At 41.9% G+C, this 13,429-nt stretch overlaps 1 protein-coding gene across 14 annotated transcripts in view; it reads right to left on the bottom strand.

The window, feature by feature from the left end:
• The window catches only part of NCKAP5 (NCK associated protein 5), a 918,003-nt gene that overhangs the window by 684,923 nt on the left and 219,651 nt on the right, over nt 1–13,429 (bottom strand). The gene's annotated exons all lie outside the window — the stretch shown is intronic.

The raw sequence follows: 13,429 nt of genomic DNA on the forward strand, positions 1-13,429 counted from the left end.
TGAGCAGGGCTGAAACACCTGATTGGAGGTGTGCCTACAAAAAGCAGAGGCAGAGAACCCCTGGTCTCTCCTCCATTCAAGAGATGTGGAGCACAGCAGTGCTAACATGGAACAGTAGACACGCTATTACCACTCTTACTGTGGATTTTTGGCTGGCATACATTTTGTGCTCTCTTTGCATGTAGTATGTGAATTTTTCCAGTTCTGTCTGAATGTTGTTTCATGGTAAACCCAATGGCCTCTGAGGCAGAAATAATTTCTCCTCTTTGAGACTTAAAGCTCCTCAAGGCCAAGGCCAGTGCCATCCACATTTCTGACTCACTCCCATACTGCAAATGTATGGAAACTAACACATCCTTGTTAACGCTTAAGGAGCTGACTGGAATTGACATCCCACTGACAGCTAAGGGGACAGGGAACATCGAAAGTCCTTATCATTTAACTTGGAGAGTGATAGATTATATTATCTGTGCACGATTCTCCTTTTCCTCCCATTCCCGCTGGTGGGAGAAGTATAAATCATTCCCCCCCACTCCTGCCCCGGTGATTTTGGGATTTGCCATGGAACTGGCTTTGACCAATGAAGCATGGGTAGAAGTCACCACATGCCAGTTCCAAGCAGAGCCTTTCTGCCTGCCCCTCTTGGGCTTCTGCCTCCCCATTGCAAACAATGTGCCCCCAAACAGCAGGTAGGGCTGCTACGTGAGTCTGGGCTCCGGGATAAGATGAGAGGAGCAGACCCAACCCATCCTGCAGCCTGGAATCAAGTCTAGCCAAGGCTGGCAGGGACCCAGCAGAGCCAGAGCTGACCTAAAGAGCCATGAATAAGGAATAAATGCTGGTTATAGTAGCTTTACTGCATTTGTTCTGGGTTGTCACCACAGCAAAAGCTAATATATAGAATCTCTCTTGAAAGCAAATTCTCCATATAGCCTGTGTGCTGTGAACTGTCCTCGGCCAATCTGGACACACAAACACTTAGGTTCTTTTTGATAGATAACGACATGGACCTAAGAAGTTTGATCTTATTACTGGATTATAATGAAAGCAAATCTCAGATCAGATGTTCCTAGACACATGTAAACATTAAACATGTGTTAGCCAGCAGGCATAAAAATGGTCCTTAGAATCTATTGCACAAGCAAAAGGAAGTCCCAGATCTCTGTCCTTTTAATGCTCCTCTCATCATCTGTCATGAAAGGTTTTCTAGAGGCGGACACCAAGACACCAAACATCCCAGAGACAGGAAGCTGTTGTCCTTTTAGCAGGCATGAGGCAAATAAAACTCTTTGTAACGAGGCCTGGGCAAAAGACTTATAGGAATGAAGACTCAGGTGCTATCCCTACAGAGCAAGTTACAGCCTTGCTAGATTCTTCAACCCTGTTCATGCCTCAGTGGCAAATACCTCTAAATACATATGTAACTAATCCATATATATCAAACACCTAATACCTTGATCTTCACCAATGAGACTATTGCTAAAATTTATCAAGCTAATTAGTAATTTACTAATTTCAAAAATAAAAACAGGGGGGCTGGCCCTGTGGCATAGTGGTTGAGTTTGGCACATTCCACTTCAGCAGCCCCAGTTCATGGGTTCAGATCCCGGGCATGGACCTACACCACTCATCAGCCATGCTGTGGCAGCAACTCACATACAAAGTAGAGGAAGATTGGCCCAGATGTTAGCTCACAGCTAATCTTCCTCAGCAAAAAAAAAATAATAAAAATAATTTCTGACATTCACAAAACCTCAGGTATTAACAGTTACATGGCTGACCCACATGCTTGTAGAAGCTGGGCCTGGAGTGTGATTCACCACCCCAGGAATGAAGATTCCCAATTAGGGAATCTGATTGTCCCTGAAGTTGAAATTTAAGCTAGTAGCACATACATAAAATCATACCAATCTAAGGTATTTTGAAGTAAGTTGCAGACACTGTAGCATGAAGATGACTCTTCCTGCTTCACCTCCCAAAATACCCGGCCTTCCATACCTAGGGTTAGAGTCTTTCCTGCTGCGACAGGTTAACTGTGGAAACTAGCTTGGAGACTCTCCCCTTAAGTCAGGACTAGAGCAAAAACATGAAATAAAAGGAAGAAATATTAGGAGCCAGCTTTGATGAAATAGCAAGTGTTCGTGGCCTCACATCAAGCAGAGGAAATACAAGAGAAGGAGTCTGATAGCACAGACTTGGCGTCAGAGACCAGAGGACATTGGTATTGTGCTAAAGTCAGCCTCAGACAGAATGTTCCTTGTCCTCCTCCTGCTGGGCGGCCAACAGGGGTCCTGGGGTATCTTGTTACAACTGTAATGTCCTGCCATGCTGTTATAAACACAACATCTATGTCACAATAATTACAAGTGTTCAAACACGTTTTCTATTTCATTAGTCTTGTAGAAATCACTCATTCTCTGACACTGACTGAGTACCTTCCTAGACAGCCGGTGTACTAGACACCAGAAAATGAAGTTCAGATAAGTCACAGACCTTGTCCTGGAGAAGCTCACAGGGTTACAGGCAGGAATTCTTAATCTGGGGCCCATAGCTAGGATCCATGGATGGGCTTAGGAGGTCTGTGAATGCTCTGAAAATTGAGGCCGTGTGTGTGTGTGTGTGTGTGTGCACTCGCTGTTCTAGGAAAGGGTCTATATTGTTCATCAGATTTCTAAAGGAGCCCATGACTCAGGAAGAGTGAATAAATGTGTGTTCATGGGAAAACCTGTAAGAGATGACTCTATAGTAAAAGAATTTACTTAGACTTTGCTGCAGAAGATCAAACTGTATGCCATATAAAAATAGACTTTTTATCACAAGGACCAGAAAACCCTTAGACAAAATAACTGGGATAAAGGAAGAGCTTATTTAAGAAATGTCCTCCTAACAGAACTAATGACCAATAAAAATGGCACTAGCAATGTTATAATGAAGGAAACTCCTTTATAAAAGTCAATCACAGATCCGATAAAGCAAGAGCTCAAGGTTGCTTTGAAACACGACTAAGTCCACAAGGTAATAGTAACAATTCCCAAGCCTCATTTTAATCCCCATTTGCCGCTTCATGTCAAGTATGAAGTAGAGTGGGCAGAATTTATAGCCGTGATTTGACTGTCTACTGCTCCTTGTTGGCTCCACTGGCCTAGAGCATACATCAAATTTAAGATAATCAGTGCACAGGTAACAGGGACATTTCCTCCTCAAACTGTTGAAGCCTGTTCAGCAAAGAGTACAGCTGATGCCAATGAAATTTATGGCCCAAGAAGTTATATGCTATTCACTGTGTGGTTTTCATAATCCCTGCTACATCCCCATATATCCCAGTTTGAGAAGCACAGATTTAACCTCTCTGAGGTTCAGTTTCCTCCATACATTAAATGGGAATAATAATACCTAAATCAAAAGGTTCTTGGGAAGGTTAAATGTCCCTAAGTGGTTAAATCATATGACGTAATCATTATGCCTAGTACCGAGCAGGTACTCAATAAATGTTAGCATCTCCCCCATCCCAACCTTCCATTTTGGCATGTGCAAAGTGGTCCTCCCCACCTTTGATGTGCAGCAGCAGCATCACTGGGAACTTGTTAGAAATGCAAATTCTCAGGCTCACCCCAGACTAACAGAAGTAGAAACTTTAGGGGTGGAGCCCAAAAAGAGCATATTCCCAAGCCCTCCAGGCAATTCTGACAGATGCCTAACTGAAAAATCACTGATGTAGATAAGTGAATCTCAATCATGGTTCTACATTCAAATCACCTTGGATGCTCTTAAAAACTGTTGATCTTCAAATCTACCCCAGACTAAATCAGAATCCCCGGCATCAATAATTATAGTTACTAAAAGGTCCCGCAGGGATTTTGGCGATTTACTCTAAAGCACCAAGGGAAGTCCACTTCTCTCCCCTCCTGCAGTCTGCGATGGGTGCTTGAAATCCCACTGATATCGAGTCCTCCCCTCTGGATGCAGACCTGCCACACCACTTACCAGCTGTGGGACCTCGGGAAAGTTTCCTACACTTCTCTTAGCCTCAGTTCCTTCACCTACGAAATAGAGTAATAATCCTTACTGCATATTTCTATTTTCAGATGTGAGAACTGAAGCCCCAAGCCTTTGCCACTTGCTGCGTCACACACAGCAGTAGCAGTAAGATCAAGATCCAGCCTTTGCCATGTCCTCTCTGCTGGAGTCCTGGGTATGGGGGAGGGGAGGAGAAATATCTGGGGTCATGGGAGGGCTTTGGTAAACTTTATAACATTTTTGGCTTAAGTATTGGAAGGCAGGTAATCCCTGGGGAACGTGCCATCTAGAAAAGTGACTGTGGGACTTGCAGGACTCAGTGGGAGAGGTGTGGGGTGAGGAGGAGGATCAGCAGCAGGAAGGACAATGACGAATGGGTGTGCTCAAGGGTGAGCTCACCACTCTTTCCCACTCGGGCCAGTGGAGGGGCAGGCAGCCTTGGTCAGGACCCCTGGAGACTCGATTTCAGAGTAAAATTGAGACTAGGGCTTGAAGAAGTGAGGGCTGATACAAAACAGAACAGAGAGAAGAATGTCTGTATGTACTCCGGCCTAGTTGGAAGAGAGGGAGGGGGTCCCAGGGACAATGTAGCTTATTTTTCCTTCTAAAATCTATTGCTCTTGCTGGGTAAGGGTGGCATAAGCCCAATGATCCATTGGCTCAACAGTGTGGGAGGCCAGAAATGAAGTAAACTCCAGGAAAATTCAACTTTGGGTTTATGGAATCCATTATCTTTTTCTCTCTCTCCTCCCCCCGCACTTTCTCCATAATATACATACATTTCAGAATCACCACTTCTGCTAGATGAGAATGGGTATTGTCAACTGAGAAGGAGCTTCCAACTAAATTTCATTGCTCCTGCCTCCAGCTATCATTCACACACAATATCAGGGGATAAAATAATGGGGGGAAGTCAGCTAGCTCTGGACTGTGACCCATAATGGTCACCGTGTGCTGGCGTGAGCACTAGGCTCTGCCCCTCTTTTCTTTCCTGACACATTCTTCCTGATTTTGACCTTGGCCTTGGTACTCAGAAAGCTCAGGGATCCCATTAACGTGCTTTCTTCTCCAGTAATGCCTCTTCCCACCTTCTGTCATGATGACCAGACGTGACCACACTGTGACATGGGAGCTATTCCTATACTTAGGTTGGAAAAGTCACTTAGGTCAGTGAGAACAATCAAGAAACACTCAGTGAAGACTCTTTCCTTCACTTATTATAAGATAGAAGGAAATCTAGAAGCATATTTCTACTCCCTGCATTCTAAGACTTCGCTGGCATTCTTTTTTTTTTTTTAAATATTATAGAGGTCTTAAAGCCATTTACAGCAGAAAACTGGCTTTTATGACAGAGGTTATAAAAACAGAACAACTCCATAGTTGTAATCCCCAAATTATGACTCACTTTATTTAAATAAAATATTTGAGATTTCAAAATTCCAGCACAAACAAATAAACACTTTGGGTATCCACCACCTTGAAGTGTTTGCCTTCAGTGGGGAGGGAGAGAGAGGAAGGAGGTGGGAAGGAATTTGAAGAAAGCAAATATGAGATGCCTGCGAGCCTAGAGGGCATGTCTGAGGCCAGAGCCCACAGGGACAGGCCTGCCTGAAGGACACATGTAGAGTAGACTGAGTTTAAGTGGAAGCCGAGGCCAGCATGTGGAGATGCACAGTGGGGGAGAAGGAGCAAGTGTCAGAGCTCAGCCTGAGCTGGGGACACTAGTAGACAGGGAGGGTGTGGGATTCAGGCTGGAAGACTGGCAAAGCATCAGGAAGAGTGGGAGAGGTCCATCTTCTAGCAAGATTCTAAACAGCTTTCCTAGCTTCAGCTATGAGGTCCTAAAGGCATGGGCTGGTCCCCTAAATCTAGCAAGACTGTAATACACAGAGCTTACAAACAGAAGTCATAAGCCAGGCTAACTCTGTCCCTCAAATGTGCTTTGATTGGTCTCTACAGAGTTTAAAAAGAACGAGCCAATGAGGTCAGTGTATTGCATCAATGTCAATTTCCTGGTTGTGACATACGGTAGTTAAGCAACGTTAGAGGAAGTAAGAAGGAGGGTGTATAGGATTTCCCTGTATTATTTCTCACAATTACATGCAAATTTATAACTACCTCAAAACAAAAGTTTTAGAAAATGAGCTAACCTTTATAAATCATAAGATTTCATATAAAAATCCTATTTTCCAGCTGTTCTTCAAAAGTTAGATCTGGCAACACTGGGCCCATACCATGTTTCCACAATAACATGCTATCCCATCGTAGCAATCAGATGAAGCAGAGTAGCATCTGATTCCTGAAGACATGCATTAAAATCTTCTCTTTGCTCCATTATCCACCCAACCTGCTTCACTTATTTATGCTACTTGTCTGGTCCCAATGAACACCAGATTTTGTCCCACTGTTCTATAAAGACTGATGGAGTTTAAGGCTAGGTTCTTCAAGAGGTCATCTGAATTTGCACAATTTGTCTGGAGTTCAACATTGCGTCATGAATGAGAATACAAGGACACGTCACTATCCTGGTTCCCCTTGGGGCTGTGAACATAATAGGTATCATTATAGTATTCTTCTACAGTCGCAGAACCACTTAGGATGGGTTCCAAGAAAAATCAATGACATACTAAATGTTGTGCTATTGCAATTTCTGTCATAACTCAGGAACCATATAAAATATAGTGAGTTCTTGAAGTCGCAAATGCTCTGAAATTATTTATGGAAAAGGAATTAGGTAAGGCCTAATCTACTAAAACTGAAAATATCTAGACACATAGTTTAATTGGAATTCTGTATATATGCACACTGTATGATTCAAAGACAAGGTGTCATTCCAGATTGAGTCTGCCTTTTGGTTTTCTGAGGTTAAAACATTTTCCACATTAAAAACCTGTCCCCTTTGGTTTCCACATGGTAAATTGCTCAAGTGGAATCATTTACCCCAAAGGCAATGCAATGTTCCCATTATCACCAAGCAGCAAAGGGCAAAAAAACCAATGGGGTAAAGACAGGGAGGATGAATTGGAGTCATTATTTCCTGCACCAAAAAAGCATGAAACTGACTCATATATTTAGGTCCATCTTTGTGTTTACTAAAATACACTTTGTGTAATCTTTATTCTGCTCAATATATGGTCATCCTCCCTACCATACTCTCTTACAATTTTAGCTATGAAAATCACATTTCCCCCTAAGGAATCTATTGGGGTAGAATATCATAGCACACAAATTAATAATGGGGAGGAAGTATGATATTTTTACATATTCTTTAACCCACAAGTTAACTTATCAAGAGAGTCAAATTGCATTTAAAATTCAGGGGCAGATGTAGTTCCTGGCTAATGGTCCCTCAAGTGGCCTCTTATGTCAAGGATTCGCTGATAGGATTCTCTCATTCCTCCCTCGGTTGAACTTTGACCCACAATATGCTCCCTTTATGCTGAGCTGTTTTCCAAATCAGTAAATATACAGACCAAGCTGCTTCTATCCATTACATCCTCAGATTTATTCAGTTTGGGTACACAGGTTAATTCAATCCTATAGTCCCCACTCATGCTGCCTCAGTTCATACTGGCAGAGGTGAGTTATTAACGTTGCCGTGTGCACTGTGTCATAGCCAAAGAGATTGTGTACCTGGAATTCCTTGCACAATGCCTGAAGTCAGTGACCTGGCTGTTGCCAGTGGCCACTGATCTGACCACAGCTTATGCATTTGGAAAACCAAACTATAAATGTGAAGTGCTCACTCTGCTGGATTGAAAGTAATGGCTATGACATCCAAACCAAGTCATTTTCTATGAAATATGGAATTGGCTTGTACTGTGTGGAGCATCAACTGGACTCTGCTATAAGGCATCTGGTGAGGCCATGAGTCCCCTCCAAGTTTTCTGCTGGACATGTGTGACGGCCAGCTGGCAGAGCAGCTGCACGCCTAGCTCACTTTGGGAGCCAGCTGACCATCCTTCCCCCAGACAATACATTGAAAGGTCAAAGGGGCTCTGGCTCTTACTTTGAACAAGTGTGTTTGGTCACTAGGGGTTCCAGTGACCATTGGGCAGCAGAACACGCAAATAATTTGCAGCTTTCTTAATTAAGATAAACTCCAATCCCCAAATAGAGCTCCACCTCAAAGTGGTATTTTTATTTCTTATTCAAATATTTTGTTGCAACCACACATCCCCGCCTATATACAAAAGCTCTCTTTTCTAGACTTTTGAAAAAACTAGTTTTTCTTTCCGTTTTTGAAATTATAATACATTTATTCTGAATGGCTATATACAGATAATAGATCTACTATGATTGTGATTCCCAGAGATGAATTTATCTGATCAGAAGTAAAATACTATTGTGACTGATAGATTGCAAGCACCTTGGTTTGATTGTGAGAAATGAGATAAGTAAGTCAAACCAACAGGCGCATGGAGTGAAATACTTCTATTTTTCATTTAGAGCCATTTCTCTCCGGAACGAAGAGATCTCGGGTTTCTGTTTGGCGCTGATAAACCTTAGGTGTCTGCCACCTCTTCAGAAAATGGCAGGCTATTGTACCTTAAATAGATATCTAGAGGACACCTTCCTCTGAGCCAGGAGTCATGGGGGACCCTGGGTCCAGCAGGGAACAAGGCAGATGAGGTCCTTTCTTTCACTGAATGAAACTAGTGGACATTTCGTTCTAGTCAACCTTTCCTAGCAAACACATGTGTTCTGCTTTCCTAATTCCAAGATATGGGTGATCCCACATGGGCTTAATCGAGCAGCCCTTTAGATTTGTTTTTCAGAAATTACCTATCAGAATCAAGAGGAAAAATATATTTTCTGGAACAACGTCTTCACATTCTGAAAAAGCCTCAGGATTTCTGAGAATCTGGCACCTGTCAAGAGAAAAGAAGCTGTCGTCTGGGTTGTCTTGGTGAGAAGGATGCTAGCAAATGGAAACCAGGGGCTTCTTGAAAAGGCCCTGACTATGTCTGAAAGACCCGGGTCCCCCTCTGCTGTTACACTAGAGTTGTAGGGAACAGAGAAGATGTCCAATTTGGCATTGAAAGTAACCTGCTTTGGCATTATCCAAAAAAGTTAGTTTGGTGTCATATGGAAATAAACACATCCTACAGGATTTTTACAGGCTGTTTTTCTGTTTTTATCTCTCAGTAGGATTTCAGCTCAGCCAAGACTCACCATTCTTACTATGCTTTGGGGGAGAAACATCCCATGCCCCTGGATCAAATGAGTTTATCCTGGAGAAAACTCTAGTTTCAAAGAAACATGTAAATTCTCAAGTTTGAGAAAAAGGAGCCTTCAAGGGCAGCATCTTTTTATTTTACAAAACTCCTTTCACTGCCAAACATTTGGTTTTGCATGCATCGAAGGGTGGGGCAATGCTCAGAATTAGAGTGAGAAATATAAGTTCCAACAAAAGGGCGCTAGATACCCTGCTTTTAGAATGTTGCTTAAAATGAAAAACACTTTTCTTCTTAATCTTTTATGTGAATCATAAAAATATCTTTCTTTTTGCTCCATAGAGTATATTTTAAAATAAGAAGAATGTACTGTTTGGTTTTTGTTTCTTTTAAGGACCACATGCTCTTCCGTTTGACTCATTTCGTTTTTCTAATTATTGGCCCCGGACAGTAGGCACTTTGCTCGGAGCAGCCCCAGAGGATCCAGAAGGGTCGGCTCTCCCAGCATCTCATGATTTGTGACAACTCCAAATGGCAATTTCCCATTAACCCCGATTGCCATTCCCCCAGAAGGCATGCACTTCTCTCCCACAAGGTGAGCCAGCGGCACTCCTAAAGATGTCACAGCATGCAATCAACCTCCGACTCTCTTTCCCAGGTTGATTTTGTGAGCTCAGTAGGTCAGTCTGCCAACCAGCCGGCAAACTGCCTGAATGGTGGCAGGTGTCCTTCCCAGCAGAGAGCGAATTCTGCAGTGCACAATGTGGGAAATATGCTAATCCGAGGGGCTGGGATGGGAGCCCCAGGCTTTGTGACCTCTCATTTGAGAGGCCTCAGTGCACTTTTTACAAGATGGAGCTATTGTCCTCCTGGGCCTGCAACTGGAGGATTCAGAGGAGAACCACAATGTAGATCAAAGGATGGCGAAATAGGACCTAGGAGCAAAGGGTAAATGGCCCTGGTATTATTTTGCCTGGAGAAGAGAAGGCTGGAGGTGGAGTGGGTCGAGGAGGCCATAATGGTAGAAGAGCTATTATGTCGTCACTGTGGCCAGCTGTTCAACATTTTGAATGAGAAGAAAAAGAGTAGGGAAAAATGAATGTAAACTGCAAAGTGAGACATTTCTTTGAAATTTGTAAAAGAATTGCAAACAGTGAGGGCTGTTAAACACTAAAATTGGTGGCACGGGAATATATTTCTTATTTTAAAACTAAGATCTTTTCAAAATTCTTTTATTGAGGTCATCTTGGTTTACGACATTATGTAAATTTCAGGTGTACATCATTATATTTCAGCTTCTGTGTAGACTGCATCGTGTTCACCACCAAAAGTCTGGTTTCCAAATGTCACCACACACTTGTGCTGCTTTAACCAAAACTAAAATTTTTTTAGTCAAGAGTTTTAAAGGCAAACTTGCATGAATGCAAGGAGTAGATGGGAAGAAATTTGGAGGCCTACTTCACTTAAATATATGCAACACAGGATTTTGACCTTCACCAACTGCTCCTTACAACTGACATTTTCTCAGAGGATAACAGTAGAACCTGCTTCTCAGGACTTCTTAGACCTTGCTTTAATGCTTTATTTAGCTGAGACGGGAATTGTCTTTGTGGCAAAGTGACTGACAAGTATCTTGGGTGATGGGCATCCTGATTTTAGTTCTGCTGCTAATTGACTCTGAGACTTTGAACAAGCTCTGAATCTCAATTTCCTTAACTCTCAAAACAGGACAGTAGCTCTGTTCTACCTTGTACGACTGGAGGAATAAATTATAGAAAGGAATGGAAAGCACACTGAACCTAAGTATGTAGTAATTAGACTGTTCAGACCTCTGGGCTACTCCCAAATACGAAAATATGTGGTTCCCTTAGTATTGTTTTGATGAGTTACTCCCACACCAGTCCCCGTGTGAGAAAAAAGAAGGATCAGAGGGAAAAACAGAGAACCCAAGAGTTCAAGCTGGCATCAGTGCTGCTGTTTCATTCCTCTGCTTCCCAGGCCTGTGGCCCAACACCAGGTACAACTGGGTGGCACGTACCCTATGTGGTGGCTAACACACAGAGAGCTCTCATGGCTGGGCTGTGGTCTCTGCAGTGTTTGGACATTTCAACTAGAAATATTTTGCCATGAAATCCTCAAATATCAGAACTAGAAAACTCCTTTGCCCTTGGTACTTATAATAGATAAGTTGTAAATAAATAAAAAACAGGCAAATCAATAAATGCAAGTGTTTTAGTACAGTAATAAAGTGATGGAATTTTTTACGCCTAGAGTGAGTTCAGGCTGAGAAGGTATTTGGTCACAGTGAAAGGAAAAGAAACCTTCTACACCTAGAATTCTATCTACCTGGGAAATAGCCTTCAAAAATGAAGGTAAAAGAAAGGACCCTTTCAGCCAAAAGCGGAGATTTTGTCACAAGCAGATTAGCATTATAAGACATGTGCCGGCCGGCAGTGTTGAGGGGACCCCCTGCCTGGTAAAGTTGTCATCAGTTGGAAGCTGTGCTGTTGTCCATTATGCATTCCACGCTGCTATCAGAGACAGAGCCCGAAACTAGGGCTGTCCCTGTGCAGTGCTAGAGTGTTAGAAGAAAGAAGACCCACTGAGCACATTTCATCCAGCCCCTTTACTTTCCAAATAGGAAACAGAGGGTTCAAGAAATGGGGCCAAACTAAGAATAATACAATTAATAAGGGAACAACACTGGCATTAACCACAAAACGTTATGGTCACCAAGTGACATGATTTACTCCACTTAAAAACCACAGACTGATCTCCAGTGGGGTGGAGATATGGTTCATAGGCATAGTTCATTTGGCCCACAAAGTAGATTAGAAAAATTTCAAAATTAATTGCCTTGAAAAATTAGAAGACATTATTAAGTGAGCTCATGTCCCTTACATGACCACAATCAGCTGGAGTTCCAATGTGTTCTGCCTCTTTTAGACAGGACATGTGCTCTCTACATGTACTCTGTAGATTGCCATAGTCATCACCACGCCCTAATGTCTCCATGACAACGAGGCCATAGGTGATTTGAAGTGAATCATCATGCCACACAGTTGCTGTGGAAATGGAACCATTTATTTCATTCATTTTTCTCATTTTCCTGGGCCATTTGAACATTTGATTTTGCAATCCCTTCCCTTCCATATGCTGCTTCTATTTTCCTAATTCGTAAGACACTCATGATTATTTCTTCAAAGAGCAAACAAAAAATAAAATGTCTATATGCATGCATGACACACACGTGATCCCACAGTGATTATGTGTATAGAACTCAAAATATATAAATTCACAGAAGCCAGTATAGGAAGCCAGTTTATTTTACCCACTTTTGCATAAGACTTTAAGTATTATCAAAGATCCCCTTGATTGCACTATTTCAAAGGAGAGTAATGACCACTTTGCCATTTCCCTCAAGTTCTGCTAGCTAAGGTGGGCTCCCTCAGTATTTTCTACTGTATTTTTCTAGTATTTTCTACTGTGCCGTCTCGTAACTTCTCAGGAAGATGGGGTGGGAGTATCTAGTTTTATAACTATATCAAAAAGATTAGATAGACACACATGTCTAAAAAAGCTTGTACATGAATTTCATATTAGTATTTATTATTCATAATAGCCCAAAAGTAGAAACAACCTAAATTTACATCAACTGATGAATGGATAAATAAAATGTTTTATGTCCATACAATGAATATTACTCGGCAATTTAAAAAATGAAGTACTGACACATACTATAGCATGGATGAACTTTGAAAATATTATGATGAGTGAATGAAGCCAGTCACAGAAGATAACACACTATATAATTCTACTTATAGAAAATGTCCAGAATAGGCAAAATCTATAGAGGCAGAAAATAGATTAGTGTTGCCTAGGACTGGGGACATTGGGAGGAAATGAGGAATGACCGCTAGTTGACATGAAGTTTCCTTTTTTCAATGATGAAAATGTTCTAAAATTGATTATGGTGATGATTGTACAACACTGTGATTTTCCTAAAAACTATTGAACAGTACACTTTAAATGGGTAGGTATTATAGTATGTGAATTATAGCTCAATCAAGCTGTTGTTTAAAGAAAGTTAAAACAGAATAAGCCATCAGAAACTGGGAAAGGGAAACTAATATTTTAGAGGGAACTGCTAAAGGCCAAGCAGACTCCAGTGTGCTATATATATATATCATTTTACTCAAGTCTCACAGCAACCTGCCAGTAGGTTTCATTTTGCC

This window comes from Equus caballus, chromosome 18 (genome assembly GCF_041296265.1).
Source record: "Equus caballus isolate H_3958 breed thoroughbred chromosome 18, TB-T2T, whole genome shotgun sequence".
In the NCBI taxonomy this organism is placed as follows: domain Eukaryota; kingdom Metazoa; phylum Chordata; class Mammalia; order Perissodactyla; family Equidae; genus Equus; species Equus caballus.